Raw genomic sequence first — 22232 nt, forward strand, 5'->3', positions numbered from 1 at the left:
AACAGTAATTAATGCTCTCTTTTCAAGCACAGAGTTCATAAAAAAAATTTAAAATAAAATATTGATTTCATCTGAAATATCAAGTTCATACCGATTCACGTCTGCCATAATATTCCAGGGTTGCGAAAAAGTTTTTGAAATTAAATTTCCTGATTTTTTCTGATATTCAGCATTCAGCACAAAAAGCATGTACTGACAAAATTCGTAGATTTCGTTTACAGATCCAGGTATCCGTAGAAGTTGTACCAAGCTATTTATTTATGTCTCACGGTGACCCTTTAGCAGAAGACTGCTCACGCGTAAGTTTCATTCAAGCACGTTGCAAACCGGAGTAGGTTTCGTTTGGTCGATATATATCATGATTAATCTAACGATTACGCGATGTATACCTTTCAAAGAACTGCGTCTACCGAAGCGCGTTTGCTTTCTCAAAAGTATTCGGAAATGAAGATAAGAAGGATACTAATCCTTCGTTTTCGTAGTGAGCGAGTTTCGCGTGCAACATCGTTCGATTCCGTTAATTATCACGGCGACATAACAACACAAACCGTCTTTTTCGCCGCAGTCGTGAAAATTTAGCAATAAACTCGATTTCAATACGACCGTTCGGCCGGAGACTGCTCATCCGCTGTTTTAATATAAGTGTGTCGCAAATCGGAGTAGGTTTTAATTGATCAAAAAATATCGTGATAACGCAGTGTATAGCTTTCAAAAAACCACGTCTATCGAAGTGCGTTTGCTTTTTCAACGGTACTCGGGACTCGTAATAGACATACATTGAAACACCTGTACCTCACTTACCACGGTGACACAACCCTTCCTATCCGTCGCAGTCATGGAGATGCAGAGATAAACTCGTTCTCCGGCAACATCGACTGTTACACCTCTTTCCCTACAATCTCCTTCCTCATCCTAACGACCATAAGGACGTGGCCGGCGCCGTTATCGATCTATACAAATCGGAAACTACTGAATTGCTGTACATTGAAAATGGTAAACTAATCCCAAGTTACCATTTACCTAGTTCTCCGTGCAACTTCACCAGCTCAGATAGATCACGGAGGAGCAATTACGAAATGTGCGGTAGTCAAACTCACGCCCAAGGTCAAACTAAAGATCCGTTTATCTGTAGAAGTGAAAACATCCGTAGATCTGCGGAGTAATCTATAGATCTGACATGCTTGAAAGCAACAGCAAACTTGATAAAGTCTGCATAGCACTATGGGCGACAGTCACATACACAGAATTGTATGTATTTATACAGATTTTGAAGTAGAATACTTCTCTCAGGAAGTTGGGCTACATAGGGATGTTAAATGAAAATCTAAAACCGAAAAAAGTGAAAAATATGTCCAATTTCAAATGCTAATAAATCGGTTAGTATTCGATGGATTTCCTTCGTTCTTGCAGCAATAGATTGGAGAATCTTCTAAGATTCTTCTCAAAAGAAGATAATTGTAATTTTATTATTCACACTATTGTACTATTGAAAATAGTCAAGCCTTGTCAAAACGAAAAATTCGACCTCTGATTGATCGTTATATGATTGCTTTCCAAGCACGGTCGACAGAATCATATAACTTGCAATTTAAAACATGCTATTTGGCCTATATAAGAGCCTTTTTCAGCCGAAGCCGCTCATAATAGTTCTAGACAGCGACAACAGCAGTCGTCCTCCCTTAGCAGCAGCACTAGCAGTGCAGTGGATACCAGGGATGGCGAAAAGCGGCCCCAGATGTGGCGTAGCAATGGATAGCGCACTAGTTGCAGCGGATTCCAGCAACGATAGTAGCTGGGCCAGCTGATGCAGGGACAGTGGATACCAATGGCAGCGTACAGCGGCCACAACTGTGGCATGGCTATGGATAGCGCACTAATTGCAGCGGATCTCAGCATCGATAGCGGCTGATGCAGTGAGGCACTTTAGTGAAATGCAGTCTCTGTGCGATAGTGAGCACTAGTAAATGCATTCAATGAAAAGTTGACTCATTTTGACAACACGTGATCCGTCTAGTTTTGAGTGTTAAATCAGCTTTTCACTGTTTATTTTATCACAAGGAATATTTTATTCACACTGTCAGTGATAACGCAAAGATGTGATCGGCATTTTATCCGGTACTAAAATGAACAACAAATTTTCCTTTTCAGGATGAAATAAAAACTTGATTGAAGAGTTAATATTTTCTAATGAGTTTATTCACATTTTTAAATTTGTAAAAGTTAAAAATTTTACTTCATCTCCGTGTCTCAAAACGTACTGAATTATCTTTTCCTTCAGTCATGAGCACGACATCCGAAAAAATTTCATCTCAAAATTTAAAAATTGTCAAGCCCTAACCATGACAAGCAACTTACTATATTATTGAAAATGGTCAATCCTTGTTGAAGTGCAAAATTCGATTGATCTGATTAGTCAACGTTTATTTACTAGAAAAAATGACTGACACGCAAGCAGCCGGGTTATCTTTCTTGTAAAAGTATTCTACTTTAATCTTGCGGTCGTGGCTTTGCACACAACCCTCCTGTTATTTTACATATTTTTCTTACATATGTCTGTATATACAGGTTATAGATAATCTGGAAATTCTGCATACTTATACAGCTTTTTTTATTGGTTTGATAAGGTTGCGAATCAAACTTTTTGATATAAGAGAAAAAAAGAAATAAACTCAAAAGCTGTTGAGAATACCCCTGAGGAAGTAGTCCCACACCCTACATTTATATATTACATGAACGCGTGCGCAATAATCAATTACCGGAACAATCTAATTGTAACTTTTTAACATACATTTTTGTTGTGGAGATGCGGTCTCCAAATAGCAAGGGTCACACTAACATCCCTTACTACTTCCCACCTGATTGCAAGGACGTGGCCGGCGTCGTTATTGATCCTTTAAAGTATTGAGTCACTAAAACTTGTACAATGAGAATGGTCGGTCACTCCCAACCCCATTCAGTTGACTGTACAATTTTACTGATTCGGATCAATCACGGAGTGCAACCATTGATATGTGCAGTCAGTCAAGCTAAGCTAAGCTAAGCTAAATACATTTTTGTTGTCTTGAAAAGTTTGCTTATATGTTACACAATATACACATTTTAAAAGCATTACTTACGATTTGGCAAATGCAAATGAAAATGAGGTAACATTGGTGAACGGACCCAAAATGTAGTTCTTGCTTCCTACATGCACTCAGTGTTTGATGCTCGTCTTCGGATCGGCAAGCAACGAATGAAAAACAGCACGACACAGTGAATACCTATTTTTCAGGATTTTTTGCGGTTGCATGGTGCGTAGAGCGGCTCTGTAAGAGTGACTAAATCTTCAATTGATTTCAAGACTGGCACAACTCAAAATCGATACAATACTTATAACTCTAGATTTTCTGTAAATTTTAAACCGGGTCTTCGTGGGATGAAATCTAACTGTATTTAGCCACGTTTGCCATCAAAAACAGACGACTGTAAAATTTTTATTTGTGTCAGTCTTGAAATTACCCGACTTTATATTTCGTGTTGCAGTCAAAACGACATAATTCTCGCTATAGTTTTCAATTTAAAATTTTCAAATTTTCTGAAAGAAAACTTGATACTTGAAACTGCTCATGTTGAAAATCACCTCTAAAGTTACCTTATTAGGAAATGAAGAAAAATAGTTTTTTTGAATGTTTTTTTTATTCTCGCTTATTTTTCGTCGGTCTTATTCCGCCAATGTTGTTGTGCCAATCACCGACGCCCGGAAGGCGACTCCACCCAGGACCCTAACTTACGACCCGTTGATAAACGGACCGGCGCCGACGGCTTTACTTCCTCATGCGATGGAAGGCGCGATCCCAGAGATTTTTCGCCTCAGAAAATCTCCCGGTGTCGGCTAGGATTGAATCTAGACCAGTTGGGTTGGTTGTGAGTGGATCACGCCACCCCACAACCATCGACGCCTATGTCGGCGTTGGGATTCGAACCCAGGCGTCGAGTGTGGTTGGCGGAGACTTTACCAACCACGCTAGGCCCCCGCATTTCTTGCCTTTCTCCTAGAAAGGTATAGCAATCACTGGAAAAACCAAAGGTATAAAAGTGCTCCAAAGTGTCGAATCTCGTATATAAATCGACTTAGTTCGACGAGCTGAGCATTTTCTGTATGTGTGTGTGTATGTGTGTGTGTATGTATGTAACGGTCTCCCAATCTCACTCGATTTTCTCAGAGATGGCTGGACCGATTTTCATGACACTAATTGCAAATGAAAGGTCTAGTTGCCCCATAAGACCCTATTGAATTTTATTGTAATCGGATTTTTAGTTTCGAGGTTCTGTATCAAAATGTGAAAATCACTATACTTCATTATCTCAGAAACTACAAAACCGATTTGAACAAAATTGGCATTAAAAGAACGGGCTTGTTTTTTGAACCATTTGTGAAATATTTTATTATGATTGGCCATGTAGTTCAAAAGTTATGCAAAGAAACGTGTTTCAAACACTGTTTAAACTCACTCACTTTTCTCAGAAATGGCTGGACCGATTTTCCCAAAATAAGTTGCAATAGAAAGGTCTAGTTGCCTGATAAAAACCTATTGAATTTTATTATAATCGGACTGTAACTTTGTCTGTTATGTATCAAAATGTAAAAGTTATGAAACTCCATTATCTCAGAAACTACACAACCGATTTGAACAAAATAGGTATCAAATGAACGGGCTGTCTTTAAAACCCCTAAATAACGAATTTCATGATGATTGAACATGTAGTTCGAAGGTTATGAAAAGAAACGTGTTCAAAAAACTTTATCAAATTCACTCGTTTTGCCAAACATGGCATCACTGATTTCAACAATCTTAGTTTTAAATTAAAGGTTTAGTTGCTTTATTGGTACCCATTTAATTTGATTATAACACTGGTTGACAAAATCGAAAAAATGCTGCTCTAGGGCTCATAATAGTTGCCCTAGAAAGAAAAAAATTCACAGGAAAAGCTATAATTTTTCATTTTTTCTTAGTATGACCTTCGGGGCAACACTTGTGTTGACCAGTGTAATCGGACTTTTATTTTATCCATTATGTGTTAAATTGTAAAAATATTGAAAACCTCTTCTTTCAAAGATTACACGACTTATTTAAAGAAAACAGGTGTCGCAAATTCGGATTTCAAAATGAAGTATGAAGTTGATTCCTGGTCTCTGAGTATTATCCCGGGTACTGAAAAACTCACATTGGGTAATGTTTGTCCCTTTTAGACTGGTAGAAACCGAAAGCTACTGTCTAGAAATTTGAAATGGCGTCTGAAGATGATTTCTGGCCTCAGGGTATCATACCGCTTACCCAAATCGTATTGGATGATATTTGTCCCTTTAGGCTGTTGATCGGAAACTGTCGCCATCTTCGCCATCTTCGCCATAGATATACCCAGATTAGGCAGTTCGGCAATTTTACGATGGATTTTATGATTATCAGGCAACCAGAAGTGGTCATCTAGATTGATAATTGGGTTTTAGGTCGGATTCTGGCCACTGGGTATAATCCAGGTTTCAAGAACCCATATTGATTGGTATTTGGCCATTCATTGGATGCCTCTCAGAAACAATTAGTAATATCAACTGCGTTAAAGAATTTCAATTTCACTGATAAGATCATTCAAATTATGTATAAGGAACAACATTTAATTATACATTATGTGAAATCTACTGACAAACGTTGACTTAAAGAACCTGAATATTTATAGGCAGTAAATGAGTACAAATCGATTCTACCACAATCGAAAACAAAATCGCATCATATAGTTGAAAGAATTCAATGTTATTTGCATGTAGGTATATGTGTTAATTTATATTCATATCGTCGGTTTCGTGCAACAATGGCACAACTCAAAAAACATAGTTTCGAGAAAAACGCGTTTGAAAATTTGCGTCAAAAATTTATTACTCAATTTTTAAGAAAACTTTGAAGTTTAGGATTACCAATCCTTATTAAACACCTTTGGGTCTATTATGCACATATTACGTGCTCACGTTGTCCAAGTTAAAACCTTATTTTTACTAACTTTATGGAGAAATTTCGATTCGTGCAGCAATGGCACTTCTACTCATAACTCTGGAATTTTTGTGATTTTAGAAATGCATCGTTTGCCATCAAAAACTCAAAAATGCAAAATTTTGAGTTGTGCCAGTGTTGCACGAAGCCGATGATATGGTAAATTTTAAATGTTCGGTATAGTTGTGCTGTTGGCTACCAAAAATTTGTTGTTTAGAATGAATAACAAATCCAGCAGAAATAATCAAGGTGTACTTTTTAAGTATTGGAGTAAATCTATTTTAACAAATTATAAGTTCGAAGGAGAAAGGCTGGGTCTCACCGCTAGGTGGATTAATTTATGTTTTTTTAATATGTTCGAACATAAAAATCCTGCCAAAGCTGTTACGATATGTTTGCATACATTCAAGAGCTTATTATAATAGTTTCCCAAAACTACAAGAGTAATGGATTTTAACCTCATAGAGTCTGCTGTGGGCCACTTAGAAAAAATGTATAATTTTCATTATTTTGACCATCAAAAACATCAAATGTAAGCAAAGTTTCCGATAGTGTGCCTGAGAGTCCTACTTGAGACCTTCAAAAATCTAAGAGAAAAGTTTGCGGAAAATTTGCGTTTTTGTAGAAATAGGTGATTAAATCTTTTTTTGTAAGTTTTGAATTTTTGATTGAGTTATCAACGAAAATCTGTGTATATCATAGCAATTCAATCCAAAACACAATAAGGAAACGTACAATTAGTATAATTATGTATTTGTTTACACTGACAAGTTATTCTTGTTTTTCGAAAAAATATAAGATTTGCCCCATCTTACGAAGCTTAGAGACAGCCCATTATCATTACAGCACCTTTCTCCTTTGACAAAATCATCTACAATGGAAAACCAACAATTTGAACCCAGAAAAAAAAAATTTGACCGCAAATCATAATTGTCCGAACTTCCTGTACTGGACTTTAACCCCAATAACCATCTGCGGTGGGACATCAAAAACCGTTTGAAGACTAAAAACCTAAGGCCTAATAATTTTCCAAAAGTTAATTTTTCAAAATATTTTGATTTAAAAAGATTGAACGTCATAAAACTATTGCAATGATAATATTTTCAAAAGTTCACACAAACACTAAAAAAGGTCAATCAAAGAAATAGTTATCGGTTTCCGTTATACTCTACTAAATTTTTTGGAAATAAATATTGAAATTCAGTCCGCAAATATATATTTCGACTGTGACGTACAGTCTTCCTCAGTGCTTATGTGGACTGGTGGAAAAAGGTTTCTAGTAGGAGCTGAAATACGTTTCTGCGTGATACGTAAAATAAAAAAAAGATATAAAGTGATAGAATTGAAAGTAAAAAAGTATTTGAGGGATTTTTTTTTGTTTGACGTTTTTCTTGCCATTTACCTTGCACCAAATAAAACGTCAAATACATTTTTCTCCAAATTTAAATCACGTAAAAAGGATGTCATTTGGAAAGTTTTGAAGATTGTCAAAAATTGATCGAAACATATTTCTATAATTACTAAAAAAAACAAATATTTATGTAATTTCAACCAGAAATGCTTTAGATCAACACATTCTTAGGTGCAGTCATTTTCTAGATAATTAAAAAAATATCTTCTTATTGTTAAATATCTGGATAATGTTCAAAGTTTACATAATACTTTATGATTCAAACAGGGGTTTCGAATATAAAGATACAGTATAATGATATCGCTTGAAACAACAAAATACCATACTATACCATATATAACCTACTATATAAATAGAACTACAGACTCCTTGAATGTAAGATTTTCGTAAAATGAAAAATTTTGAAAAACGGTTTCCATAAGACCTCAGAAGATCACGAAAAAATGGCGAATTATTCGTTTCGGAAAGAAAATGCTTAAAAATAATTTTAGAGAAGGTATTCGTTTCTGAGATATTCCAATTGTACATCGCGATTCATGTTTAGTTGTTCTTGAGACCAATGTCTGCTGTTGAACGTTTTAAGCAATGAAAATTAAATTGGCAGCGAATACCAAAAATTGAAACAACTTTTGCCTTGCGCAATAGTATAAAATAGTCTTCGATATGTTGCAAAAATCTGACATAAATTGAATCCAACGAAGTTTAAAGAGTATACAATGAAACTAATTTTTATCGTATTTTTGCATCGTATTGCAGTTGCATATTCTTGATATTAGTGCGTTTGAATTTTTGAACGTTGCTAGCTTTAATCAACTATTAAAAAAAAAAACAAAGTGTAAAAAAATTGTAATAAAAACGAAATGTAGTGATTTTCGTTTATATTTCTTTAGTTATTACTAGGGTAATGACAGCTGACCGGTATATTTGAACATACGTTCTTTAATTCATTTGCAGCTATAATGCTGCTTGTATGCAATTGAGAGTAAATAGATCACCTCGACTTATATTATTTTAACACATTGGAAGAAAAAATCGCGAATTTATCAACTTCGCTGTTATGTCAAAAAGATGTATTATGTGCAATTTAATCGGACCGACATTGTATCTACAAAACATGCTCTGAATTCCGATTATATCTTTGGAAGCGAAGTAGTCAAACACTTCAACGGAGTGTTACAAGAGGTATCTTTTTTCGTTCACACCTCAGGAAAGCGCATTCCACCGAGCTCCACTTGAACAACCGCAACTTACTTTGCCAAACAATTTAACAGTTTTGCATCAACAAAACGCACGAAATTCAATGTTATCACAACCTTCTGCAATCGGGACACGTTTCACCGCCGCCGCTACCAAAACAGTGAGCGAGAAACAACAGTTATTTGAAAACACTTATCTATTCTGGTTACAACTTGGCGGACCGACCGACCATGAGCATGCTATCGCTGGCCCATGTGCGTGGCTGCGGATCTCTCACGGGAGTACGGCGGAGCGATTGGAGAGTTGAGCGAGAGTATGAAGCGTAAACTTCTGCGGTTCTCAAAGCTTACGGTACTGCTGCCGCCCGCACGGCCAATGCCGGCTTTGGTTCGTATGGTGGCGCGGGGAAGCGCATGCACAACAAAAATGCTACTACTATGCTGCTGATGCTGATGCTGCCGCTGCCGGAGATCTGTATATGCTCTAGTATAGATAGTATTAGCCCAAACGATACCAGCCGACCGTGCCGGAGCGAGCAGCGTCTGGCAATGTACGGTTTCAAACGTAAATCCAACGCCAAGCCAGAAACTCGTGTATTGAGCGGCACTCCGTAACTTGGTCTATAAACGGTTGGACGGTCGGCCGGTTTGGTGCCCAACAGTGCTAAGCTAAGAGTGTCCAAGTATCCATCGGTTTCGTGTTCTGTAGAACACCGAGCTACAACACAACACAGCACTCGCTCGATCCGTTTGCTAGATCGTCGAAAGATCGCGCGCGAGAGGTCGTGGAGAGTGGATTTTCAGCATTTTTCTTTCGTTGGCTTTCTTCGTCGTGGGGCGGGCGGGCACTTCTTTGGGGGAAATTAGAGACCTCGCTGGAGTTTGTAGTAGTACGCGCATTCCGCGGCCAGTTGCAGTTAGCGGCCGTAGAGCAGATCGCGTTAGTCACCTGTGAACGTTTGAATCTGACGCACCGTTGTCGTCGCGAGTGCGGTTCCGCAGTCGGTTTTGTCGAATTCAGTGTGTTGATCCTGTCAAGAGCGCGTGGATTTTAGACTTTTCGCTGCGCAAAAAAAAAAAGAAAAACGGGATCAGTGCCAATTAGTTTGGTGTTTTGCTTTACGTTGCGTTCCGGGTTTAACGAGATCTGAACGCTTTAGACTGGTTATCTAGTGGATGCTCCCGAGTATGTTTAAACTGTTGAGATTTTCTGTTTTTTCGCAATAGTTATCTCCAAGTCGAATTACGTTCATCAGCAACGAGACTGGTGTTAATTCTTAACACTTGATGCACAGGGTGAAGTGGCTCAACGTTGGCGCTTGGGAGTTGCATTGAAGAGAAATGGTGTGCTTGAAAGCAAAAGAAGTGCCGTTAGATTTTTGCGCCGTTGCAGAGCGTGAATCAGGCGCACTGTAGGACGGTACGCGAGTGCTGTTTCTTTTATTTTGTAATAAATTGTGCCGAACGTGTCATTAGGATGTACCGAAAAATCGAATGTGCGACTGAAATAATCGGTAACTCAACCTGGACCTGATTTGACAGCGCATTCCAAGTGTTGCCAAGTATAGTGATCGAACGAATCAACAGGCAATAAAAATCATCGTGAAACAGTTTGTGAAATTGCCGGATGATAGTAAAATAATGCAAATTAGTTTTAACGATGCGGTTATATGGATTTACTAAATTATGAATTTATGCTCCCGGAGACCCCTTTAGCTGGGACTTGACACACTTTGTGCTCCACATTGTGTTCAGCAGTGGGCAAGAAGCATGATAGATCCGTGTACGGGGTGAAATAGAGTGCGACTAAAACATACATCGAAGAAACGGAAGAAAGCGTCAGTATACGAAGCCCCGAGAGACGGTGGAGTTGAAACATATGAGTTGGGAGCAAAAAAAAACTTCATCTAAAAACACATGATTAAAGCTTACAGTTAATTGGAAAACAACGTGTGAGGTTCCCGATTGATGATCATACTTAAACTGATGTGTGCAACAAGTGTAACAAGTGCAGCGAGAAAATTACTGAACGTGAATAAAGCCTGTCAAAATCTGTACGCTGTACGGATCTGGAAACCGAGGACCGGCAATCGAAGGAATTGAGGTGTATGTGTTATCCATTTTTTTCTTTCACCTTAAATTACTATCATTGCACTTTCCATCTTTCGACTTTCCGACGACCCGCGCGCGAGCTTTACGGGCTGACTGATGATTGATAATTATCGTCCATCATTCAATCAGCAGCAACCGGCGCTAGGGTGATTTGTTATAGATAGAAATTGTTGGAGAGTATAAAAAATTAAAGCGGGAATTTTGGCCAAACCGATTTCGATTGACCCAGATCGAAAGGGTTGCTTGCTGAAAGTTGGCTTAGTAGATGGGTGTCGCAAAGCTTCTGGGACTTCCCTGTGCCCTGTGCCTACCGCGGACCCCTCGGAAAAGACTCAGAGCCCGTGAAGACTCGAGAGTCGGCCAGAGAGCGAAGAGTATAACCGAGCCGCGTGCTCGCAGAGAAATTCGGATTAAATTAGGGCTGCTGTGAGTATTTTGCTTTCGATTAGAAGTCCTGGCGATGTCACGAGGAAATTAGAGGTCCCAGCGACGAGATTTGCTTCTGGGCGTGTTAGTACCGTAAAAGGTTTGAAACTCGAAGGAAGACTTCCCGATTGAGGTTGAAGTCTCGGTTTTTGCGGTATCAGGGAAATCGTTTAACATTATAGACCCTGCAAATGTTGGATGTAAACAAAACTATTTTTTTTTTGCTTCTTGAGGTTGTAGAAATATTGACAACGCTTTCATCAATTATTAAAATGATTAAATTAAAATTAATGAATTAAATTTTAAAAATTGGCATAATTGTAATGTACGAACGGTTTGAAAGCTACTAACTAGAAAATATAACAAAAAATCCCCGGTCGAATGAGTTATGCAGAATGATATGACAGATAGCGAAAAAAAAAGAAAAACAAAGCAGAATTTTGGATTCTTGGATGAGTACAAACATATAAGATACCTTTGTTTAACCTAGTGCGTTAAATGCCATTTTCTAGGATAATCTTTGCATTTTCCATTTGAGCCGAAGGGTTCTGGGAATATTGGAACGGTTTTCCCAAAGCTTAGATCCGTCCCCCACAGTGTGTAACCTTTTCAAATGTCAAACGATATGGTACAGTGACCAATATGTAAACAATTTATTGGTCTACCATAATGTCACGCGAAATTGGGGAAACCACCCGGGCTAAATGCTTCGTCCGAAAACACGGATTTGACTGGTGATAAAAACCAGTTGGAAACTTGCGGTGCGTTCGCAGTTTTTTGTGGCAGATAATGAACGGTTTTGTAACAAGGCGGGTTTGGTTGGGGTAGACAAAAAAAAAAGGATGTGCAGTAATAACATTTCAGGAGGTCAAAACCACCGGTGCGTGTAAAATTTATGGCAACCTCAATTATAAAATAATCAACTCATTTTATGCCGCCACCACCATCACCAACCGGTGGTAAGGGGGGGTTCCGAAATTCCGCCGACCGGCCCGGGTCATGTGTGCGTGCATCAGAGTGAGCGTGGTGACGTTTCGGTGGCGTATTTTGTCGGGATGTTGCATAAATTATGGTGTGCTGATTATAATGATGCCGGTGATAATGGAGTGAAAAGGGGGCGATTTCGTCGGTCGTCGGTTTTTTTTACAAGTGTGCAATGTGTGAGGGAAGTCAGGCTCCAAGGAGACAGTTTGGGTTTTATCGTCGACCTGGCGGTAGGTGATGGGTACAGAGGTAAAATAAGTATGTCTTGTATTTTAATTTAGCGATTCGATAAAAAATACTGTGAAATGTGATGATTTTTTTGAAAGGAAATTCGATGTATAATTACCTTCTAACAATATGCTGTATAACCTTTTAACAATATGCTGTATAACAAAGCACAAGTGGTAGCTTTTCGCAAATCAGGGGTTAAATACCTTTTTAATTTTAAACAAAAAAAAAAAGATTTTGTTGTATTGCTCTTTTTTATTGCTGTAGCACAAAGAACTTTGCGCTGACATAAATAAAATATGCTGAGCCGATAAAAAAAAAACATTTTTAGAGCCAAAATGGTTTGTTTGATCTGTATAGTATGTTGGGCAAAGTGGTATATAATAATTTTGTCTTTTCAAAAACAATTTTACTGTAAAAAATATTAGGATTTTTTTTTTAGAAAATTGTAACTTTTTCAGTTTTTTTATTTTTCCAAATGCGAACAATCTTTTATATTGATAATTGTGTAGTTTTCGTAAATATGAATATGAAAGATTCGAAATTTTGAAAAAATGTTGCAAAGAATGATCAAATTAATAAAGACGCGACAGATCAACGACATACAAAAAAATTCAAGTGGTTGAGAAAATTTGTTTACTAGACTGTGTTGTCTAAAAAGTTTTCATGTAAAAAACGAGCAAAAAACACGGACATTAAGTAATAATTAACGAAAAATTCATTCTTTTAGAGAAAAAAAAGAAAAAAAAGTAGTAGGTTGTATCCAAGACACGACCGCATAGCTGACGCACACTATTAGCAAATGCATTGTTGTAAGTGTTTCATTAATGAATTATAAAGCCTCCAAACGCTTGCTTTGTGCTGCCTCAACAGTGGGGGAATAAAGACACTAGAAACTCGAGCTGTAAAAGCTGTTTCACATTCAGTAAATAGGTAGTATCCAGCACAGATTGCTCGCTTGAGTTGTCAAAAAATGATTAACCTTCAAATACTTGTTTATTTGCCTTAAGCTGCCTCAGTAGTGGGGCAATAACAGAAGTCTGACGACACATGCTGTGAAGTGAGAAGAACCGCTCTGCTCCTGAGACATGGTGACCAACCACAGGGCGAGTGATTTGTTTGATTTAAAGGCAGCCACAGGCGCAATCCGCTGCTACTGCTGAGTGCTAATATCTACTGCTACTGCTGTCAACGTTGTGGACGGTCCAGCCAGCTCACCTTCCGACTAATGAATGTAGCTGATTTTACCAAAAACACTCTTTTATAGCCGAAGGCTGCTACGAAATAGGCCACGCCTTTCTGTTTAGTTCTACCATTCTCTAATGTTCTTTTGATGAATTATTTCACAATTCGCATTTGATTTTTGTATACAGCGAATAAACACCGATGGTGCTCTCACACACGCAACGATCGTGTTGTGGTTTGTAACATCAAGCGATTCCGTTTGCTCGCTGTAGAAGCTGTTTTCGTATTCAGTAAATAAGACGGCCGCGATAGATTGTATTTTATTGGATTCAGCACAGAATGTGTTGTTGCCAAGATAAAGCAAAACTTTATCGCGGGAAGAATACCGAAGCCCTTAATTGGCATATCGAGACGTTTGGTGCTATCTCGCTGCTGCTTGGATACGTAATGTGATTTGTTCACTGGCGTAACCCGCTGCTGCTACTACCGCAATTCGCGGCTAACTAGTTATACTATTCCAATCAGAAGACGTTATTTTCGTTTCAACAAGGCTTGACAATTTTCAATAGTACAATATTTCGCATAATCAATCAACACTTTTCTACATTTGGGTGGATGCGTGTACAATTTTCCAATCAATTGCTGCAAGAATCAAGGAAATCGGTTGAAAACAAACCGATTTATAAGCATTTAAAAAGGGACATTTTTCGTCCCCTTTTCGTTAATAGTTTTCCTATTTACATCTATCTATTGAAGAAAAACGTAGTTCTACGTCAAAAAAAAAAACAAATAAAAAATAACAGGAAATGAACCATAGTTTTGGCTTGAAGATGGATAACAAATAAAAAAGGAATAATAAACAAAAAACTAATAGAGTGTATTGAACGCTAAAGACGTTTAGGGACCCGATTTTCACATATAAAAATACAAGTAGCAGAGAAAAATAAAATATTATTAGAATATTGAAATTATAAACATAAACCAAAACAATTGACATGAAATTCACAAAGTTTAAGCAGATTATAAACGATAAAATATACTTAAAACCCATTGAGTATTTGGAAAAAATTACCGAATTGATAAAACATGAACTAAAAAAAAGATATGAAGAATAATAGTCATAAAGAGTGAGGCAAAACTGTTCACCCGAGTACTGCAAAATGTTATATAAACCAGGTAACTGAGCCAAGTGAAATGAATAGAAACTCAATATAACTACTTTTATGAATGAAATAAAAAAATAAAATATAAGAAATCGAACATCAAAAATAAAATCAGAAACATAAATACAATAAATATTGTAAGCACAAACGATTGACAAATAAATATCAGTAGCATGAAGCTTTGTTTAGCATTGAAACTAAGCAAAAAAGAGACAGAATTGAAAACAAATGTTCAAATTACTATCGATAATAATTTGCCGACGAATGAGAAAAATATATTGAATATATCAGTTCAAATAAATTTAAACTAAATATTAAAGATTCACAGAATCATTTGAACGATTAGAAAAGTACACAAAAGCTGAAAAACTAAAAGAAATTCAACAAAACAAATAAATAATGGTATTAATGTATAGAAACAAATATATACGATTACAAAAATTTCGAAATTTAGCCAAATTTCCAAACATAAAGCATACAGAGTGTATAATAGTTACTAATAAGTGATTAAAACTTTTTTTTACGAAATAAATAAATAAAACGAAGAATATACTTTCGAAGATGGAAAAGAAAAAAAGCGGAGAGAACAAAAAACCTTTAAAGTGCACAGAACACGTTCATTAAAAATTACAGAATTAGAAATTTTGAGGCCTAATTTTTACATGATAAAAACAATGAAGCTGTTACAAGTTCAGGTTTTGCTATATCAAATAATTGTGGTAAATTATAGAAAAATAATAGAAAAAAGGAGCAAAAATCGATAAAATTATAAAAAAAAATTCGTAATAAAAAATAACTGCAATAAATTATAAGAGACAGACAAATACAAAATACATCGGTAATAAGTAAAAATCAAAATAAATAACAAATCAAAAGAATATAGTGATGTAAAATTTACGAACCTAAACTTATTAACATAAGGTGAACAATACTTAACAAACGTATAGAATATTAGCAAAGCTTGTGATAAACCTACCAAATTTGCACAACAAAAGAAGAGAATAAAAATCAAACAAAACCATAGTTTTATTGTAAACATCCTCTATCATACAAAGTGCACCTTAAATTTTCCTTTCAACTCTGCAAAACATTTGAAACATTGCGCTTATTCTATTTGAATAAATTGAAACTCAACGCAAAAAAAAATATTAGAGTTAAATCACAAACAGCTGGCGAATAAAAATCCATAACGTTCAAACTGAGCAAAACACAGTAACAGTAAAAACATGAGTTAAAATTACTATCGTTCATATACGGGCAACAATGATCTATAAACTTACTAAATACAAGTCATATTGAGAATAATAAAAGAAACGAGATTCTACAAATATCGTACAAAAATGATAAAACATCGCTAAATTCATGATAAAATCTTCAGTTGAACATAAATAAAATAAAAAATAATAAAAAATGAAATACACAACATTATACAGAAAGTAGAAAAATATACAAAAATGGAAAATGAAATCTTCAATCAATATTCACAGAATAAAAAACAAGCAAACATGGATAAAACCTTAAAAAAGCATGCAATAAATTATGAAAGACAGACAAGTATAAAAATGTCGGTAAAAATAAAAGGGAAATTTACTTTATTTATAATAGAATAAAAAAACAAATGCAATAATATACTGATCACAAACCTGGTGAACAATATTTAAAAATCGAATTTAGTTAAAACTGTCGAAAACCGACCAAACTTGCTCAGCAACATGAACAAAATGAAAACCAAATTAAAACATTATTAGATTGTGAACATTCTCTGTCATACAGAGCGCATCATACCTTTTAGCATGAACTCAAACATAAATCATGTTAAAAACAATGGAGAAATAAAAATACAAAATATTATACAATGAATAGAAAAATATACAAAAATTGACAATACGTCCCAAAATGAAAATAAAATCTTTATTGAAGTTCACGTAATTAAAACCACAAAATAGATAAACTGAACTATAAACAAAAGAGTAACAGAATTGTTTAAATGGGTAACACGATCAACCGAACCGAGTTGTTACACGCGAAATGTATAATATCATTATAATATAATAAAATAATAATAATTATAATAGTATTTGTATTATAGATGAAAAACGTATCATGTTGACTTTCTACAGGAAAGTTGTGGAAAAAAATCAAAAGAAAAAAAACGTGCTTTACAATGTGTTTTTTTGTCGTTTTTTTTATCACTTTTTTGTATCACTCTCCCAGCTGGTCTCGAGGTACGATGCTGGCCTAAAAATCCAGTCGTCGTAGGTTCGAGTCTCGGCTCGGGAAAGACTGTTAGTGTCAGTAGAATTAGCGCTAGCACCGCAATTGTCCTGTACACTTAACAGTTAGCTGCAAAGTCTGTGAATAATAAATAGAAGGTCGAGTTCCGATACGGAATGTAGCACCAAGGTTTTGCCTTTTTTTTGTATTTTACGAGCTTCAGAAGGGCCTTGCTTAAAAATGTACCGTACACTGGTTTTGAAATTTTGACCACAGATTTAGGACAAATCGATTGGAGTACTCAGATCTTTTATTGCATTTTTATATAATAATGGTCTGGTGGAGCAGCGTGGTATTTTTTGATGAAATTACAGGAAAAACTGACAGGAAACAAAATAGCAGGATAGGAACATTTTCAAAGTTAGAAAACAAAAAAAAAAGTAATTAAAAAAAATCAAAGTGTAGTGAACTTTAAAAATACTTATAAAAGAATAACACAAATCAAATTTTTAGAGGCTAATTAGTCGAAATAAAAAACAACGGCAAAAATGACTAATAAAAGTTGTAAAATAAATCTCTCAGAAAAGGAAGAATAACATTCTGACCCGGATTTGCAGAAAGATCTAATCATTTTTACGTATAATACTATTTATCTGACATGGAATCAATACTTACTACAAACCTTTTTTTTAGACTTAAAATATATAAGGACTTATGTCACAAAACAATCTCTCTGTTTTATAGTAACAAATATTTGTTCAAGCTATGTGAAAATTGTTGGAAATCGTTAGAAAAAGTCGTATTCAGAAACTGGATACTCAAGGATTTTTTTTTTCAAATGTACACATTTGAGCAACTTTTAATCGAGAAAATATTGGATGGTTAGAGAGCACATACACAAACTCAGTATACGTGATACGGCTCTAAGCATTTCTATTCAAAAGTTTACTTTTTTGGCTTGCGCGTTGAACTCGCTGTGGGTTTTTGTTTCAGAGATCATTTGTCAAACAGAGAACAGATAATGTGAAATGACATCGTTTCAAATCGATTTGCGTGGAACATGTCCCGCTATTCCGAGGTATAGCAAGAAAATTTTCAACTCGCAATTAGCCAACTGAAGTTTTTCTTCGCGAAAACCGCAAACGAACGGGCATTCTTGTGACATTGTACGCAGGCGGATTCCAATACCAGCTCTCAATCGGTTGGGTGCCCGGAACCCGATAGCTCTTCGGAAACCTTCCATTCAAAAGTCGAACCCCTCGAACCGGTATCAATTGTTGTTTAGATTCTCGTTTTTTTTCCCCGGGTTGGTGTGGTCTCAATCCAGCTAACCGGTGCAGGAGCCGGTCGGTTTGTAGGTCAATGTGTTATTCAACATCAAGTCGCTGTGACTAGATAGCCTGGATGGACTACGGCGTGGTGGGAAACACAAAAACGCGAAAAGGAACAAGACGGAAAACATTTTACGGCTTTTTTCCGCAACGATGGCGCTCTGCCGGCTGGATGTAACCTAATTAGAACAGACTAACGGTGATAATTTGAGAAAATACGTGTGAAACGATTCAAACTGGGATAGATTTGACAATGCTTTCCAGTGATTGATTGGAAATTCGGCTGACAGAGAAATGTAAACCGTCACTGTTGGAACGGTTTCTCACAGTGAGACTGGCAAGAACCGGTAGTTACCTAGTTCGGTGGGTTTCTTGTAAGTGAACTTACGGTCCAAGTTTGCATCGGTGCGTGACTTCGAGCGAGGAAGTGACGAACCCTTTTCAAACTAACAGTGTCAATTGTCGGAACAACCTTTGTCAAAAATCAAAGGGATCTAAATTCCATGTTGAGTTAATTAATGTAACAGTGGCTTGTCTGGTATTTTGTAGCTAAATTACACAATTTGCTCCGGTCATGTTTGAATAATGAACTGGATTATGCGATAGAACCAACGCCAGTTCATTGAACTGCTGAAAGTGGTAGCTTTTAGTACCAAGCGAGACACTTAAATGCCCAAACTCAAATTATTCCACGCGCCTATGCAAATAGTGAATGTAAACAGCCCGCACCTTCTAAGTTTTAAAATGAACAAGCCGTTATTCAGTGCGAGTCACCTACAATCGATAGAAGTTCCAAACTGCTTCTGCTTCCATCGGTAGCAATCAGGTGACTTGGCCCCACTTCGGGTCGGACCGTTCGTAACGGGGGTTGATGATCTTTCGTGAAAGTGAATAATCAGCAGCGACGGTGACGCGCACATTTTTCGGTTTTGTTGTTCCGTCTGGAACGACAGGAATGTGATTGAATCATCCTCCTTGGTGAGGCAATTTGTTCGGAGGATTTTTGGCGAATCGTGAGAAATGAATAAGTTATGCCGTTTGAACAATAAAGCCGAGGATATGTAGGTCAAATGCACTTTATGACGATGGAAAACGTGATTTGATGGAAATTGGAAGTTTTATTTAAAGATTTATTATCACGAGACTTTTACTTGAAAAAAAAAAAAAAGAAGACTTATAATACGAGACTCAAGACAAATAATTACTCTGCAACTGAGAATCATCACATGGCAAAAGCATTTAATGCATCATTTAACGCACTCCAATTGCAAACTGACAAGTGGTTTTTCACTGCAGCACGGGATTCTGATTGATAGTTTCACACATCGAACTGATTATGTGTGTTTAAGGCCCCGACAGAACCGATCACTCTCTGGCAGATCCTTCAATCATTCGCTCACATATGTGCTATCTGAATGTATTCCCGGCGGCATTGATTAATTCTATCCCGCGAGTGTTTCGATGCATCAGCATAAGTGGCCTGATGCGGGATGCTTTGCATACTTTACCGTACGGCTGATGCCTCCTCTGTCCCGGTGTCCCGTTTGGCGATGTTTCACACTGAACCGAAAGACACACACACGGCTCGAGGTGAAGGTTTTTTCTTGAATGCGCCGGTTTACCATCTTCAAGCAAGTCATTTCGTTCGTCTTGCTCCTTTGGTCTGATCCATTCTGGCGATGAAGTGACTTCCTACTTAGTTGCCGTTGGATGCTGATAGTGCAGTGCAGAGCGGCGGTCTGCCGTGAGGCCGCCTTGCTTAAATGCAACCGACGAAGAACACGAACGAACCGATAATCAACTTGATCACGTTACCGGTGCGACAGGCTTTTGTGGAGCAGCCTCATTAACTGGACGGAATCTTGATTTGCTCTTTTACATGGGCCGTCATCTCTTACCGTACGCAATAAGAACGCTTGCGGATAGTTTTTTATTTTGTCAGCAAAGTGTGCCCACTTGTGGAGCTGTCAGATTAAAGAAGGTGTGTAGAAAAATTGCTGATAAGATGGGTTTTATGTTTCAGTTGTACGAAGCTGGTTTGGATTTTGTTCTTTGTTGAAAAAATACTTTTGATGGGAGGCAAAGATGATTTCATGTAAAAACCCAAAAAGCAAGTGAAGCAAGAGTTTGAATAAAACCCAGCGATTTGAATTACAATTTATACAGGCTGTTGCATTTCTTGTTTTCAAATGATAATTTAAATCGAAGCTGATATTTAATAAGGGTCTCAAATCTCACAAGTTTGGTCTAAATTGAATTTGAAAAGTACAATACCAAAGCGTTCGTTAGGTGGATTTTTACTACACATTTTGTTTTCTTTCGCATCGCTGGAATTTTTAAACGGGGAACAGGCCATTCACTACAGAATAAGATAATGTGTACCTAAAAGAAAACGTTGATGTTAATTAGAGATTACTGAACTCTACAATTTAAATGCTGATAAATTGTTTGCGAATTACTGGCCATGACTGCAGACCAACATTAAATTCGACGCCTCGTTTCTTTTATATTTATTTCTATAGCAAATTGAGAAAACAGTTTATGGAATGAGCTATGCATAAAAGTGTATATGCAATACTGAACTTTAATTACAGACTAATCATGAATCATATTTTTTTCTTTGTTGTATGCGACCAGCAGTTTGGTCCTTTGTTTGTTGTTCTACTGCATTCCGTTCATTTTTTTGCATGCGTAACCCGATTGTCTTCCCCATGGACTTACTGTTCTCTTTTCTTGTTTATCGATTTTATCATACACTGCTTCACGTTGAAAACACTGGTCGACAAAAGCGAAACAATGCTGCCCTAAAGCTTAAAATAGATTCTCTAGAAAGATTATAGCTTTTTAACCATTCCTGTCAAATTTGGTGCCTCTAACCAGTGTAGAAATGCGTCAACTTACGTCAAAGTGCCGCATAGTAATCGCTCGCTGGGTTCGTCGCTTCAACGTTATGTTTACGAGAAATTTAAGTTTCTGAAAAAATGTTAGAGGCTAGGGTTAAAAATTTATAATCTTTCATTTTTTCTAGTTCGAGTTTTAGGGCCACACCGGTGTCGATCAGTGAAATGTTTCATAAAAAACAGTTTTCAAATAGTTTTTTGAAAGTCATCCAATCACAACCCTACAACTCTTGTCATTATTTAGATAAATCGATTGAGCAAATGAGGTTTCATCTCTGAGAAAACAGTTGTGTTCACAACTACAGATTGTGATGTTAAACGTATCAATTGTTTATAGGCATCTTGTATTTGCGAATAGACATATTGAATGATTAGTTTAGTAGCATAATGAAAAAGAATTCGCTTCACTTAGAGTAGCATTTTCGTAAACTTTTATTTCAACTCTCTATGCGCTTTAGCTGCCGTTTTTTTAATGAAAGGAGAATAACAACACATCTCGAAAATGACGATTATTTTGGCACAAAATCAGACAAGTAATTGACACCACAATAAAATAATTGACGTGTCAAATGGTGATGAACCGATATAACATACTGAATATATTAAGTAAATTTGGTTTATACTTCTTAGTAAAATTCGTCCAATCCTTTTCACGTCAAAAAATGATTTGTGTTATATCAATCGTGTATTTCAAAAAAATTATGTTCGTTGTTGGAGAACCACAAGTAACTCACAAAAAAATCGTATTTTTATAAGAAACTAAAATTTTTCAAACTTTATAATAAAGTATCTCTAAAATGGAATCATATAGAAAGTTGGTTACCAAGAGCTTTATGATCTCAAATTACTTTAAAAAGTGTTGCATCATTGGAATTTGATGATTTGAAAATGTTGGAAAGGTTTCTTCTACAAAGTTGTTACATACAATAAAGCGCCTATTTAAAAATTATTAAAAAAAATCAGGACGACCCAAATTTGCGATGAAATCAAGTATCTAACTTTTTATCTTTGTAGATAGAAGAAAAATTTGTTATACAATGTTATAATTCCTTAAATTTC

The 22232-nt window shown here is 36.4% G+C and overlaps 1 protein-coding gene and 1 long non-coding RNA gene across 3 annotated transcripts in view; one reads left to right on the plus strand and one right to left on the minus strand.

Moving 5' to 3' along the window:
- Positions 1–22232, minus strand: part of LOC129732148 (rab3 GTPase-activating protein catalytic subunit) — a 335897-nt gene that overhangs the window by 52506 nt on the left and 261159 nt on the right. The window lies entirely within an intron of this gene.
- The window catches only part of LOC129732150 (uncharacterized), a 202403-nt gene continuing 189322 nt past the window's right edge, over positions 9152–22232 (plus strand). The window contains exon 1 of the long non-coding RNA XR_008729189.1: positions 9152–10734. This is a non-coding gene — a long non-coding RNA (uncharacterized LOC129732150). The remainder of the gene's footprint in view (positions 10735–22232) is intronic.

This window comes from Wyeomyia smithii, chromosome 3 (assembly GCF_029784165.1).
Source record: "Wyeomyia smithii strain HCP4-BCI-WySm-NY-G18 chromosome 3, ASM2978416v1, whole genome shotgun sequence".
NCBI classification, from domain to species: Eukaryota; Metazoa; Arthropoda; class Insecta; order Diptera; family Culicidae; genus Wyeomyia; species Wyeomyia smithii.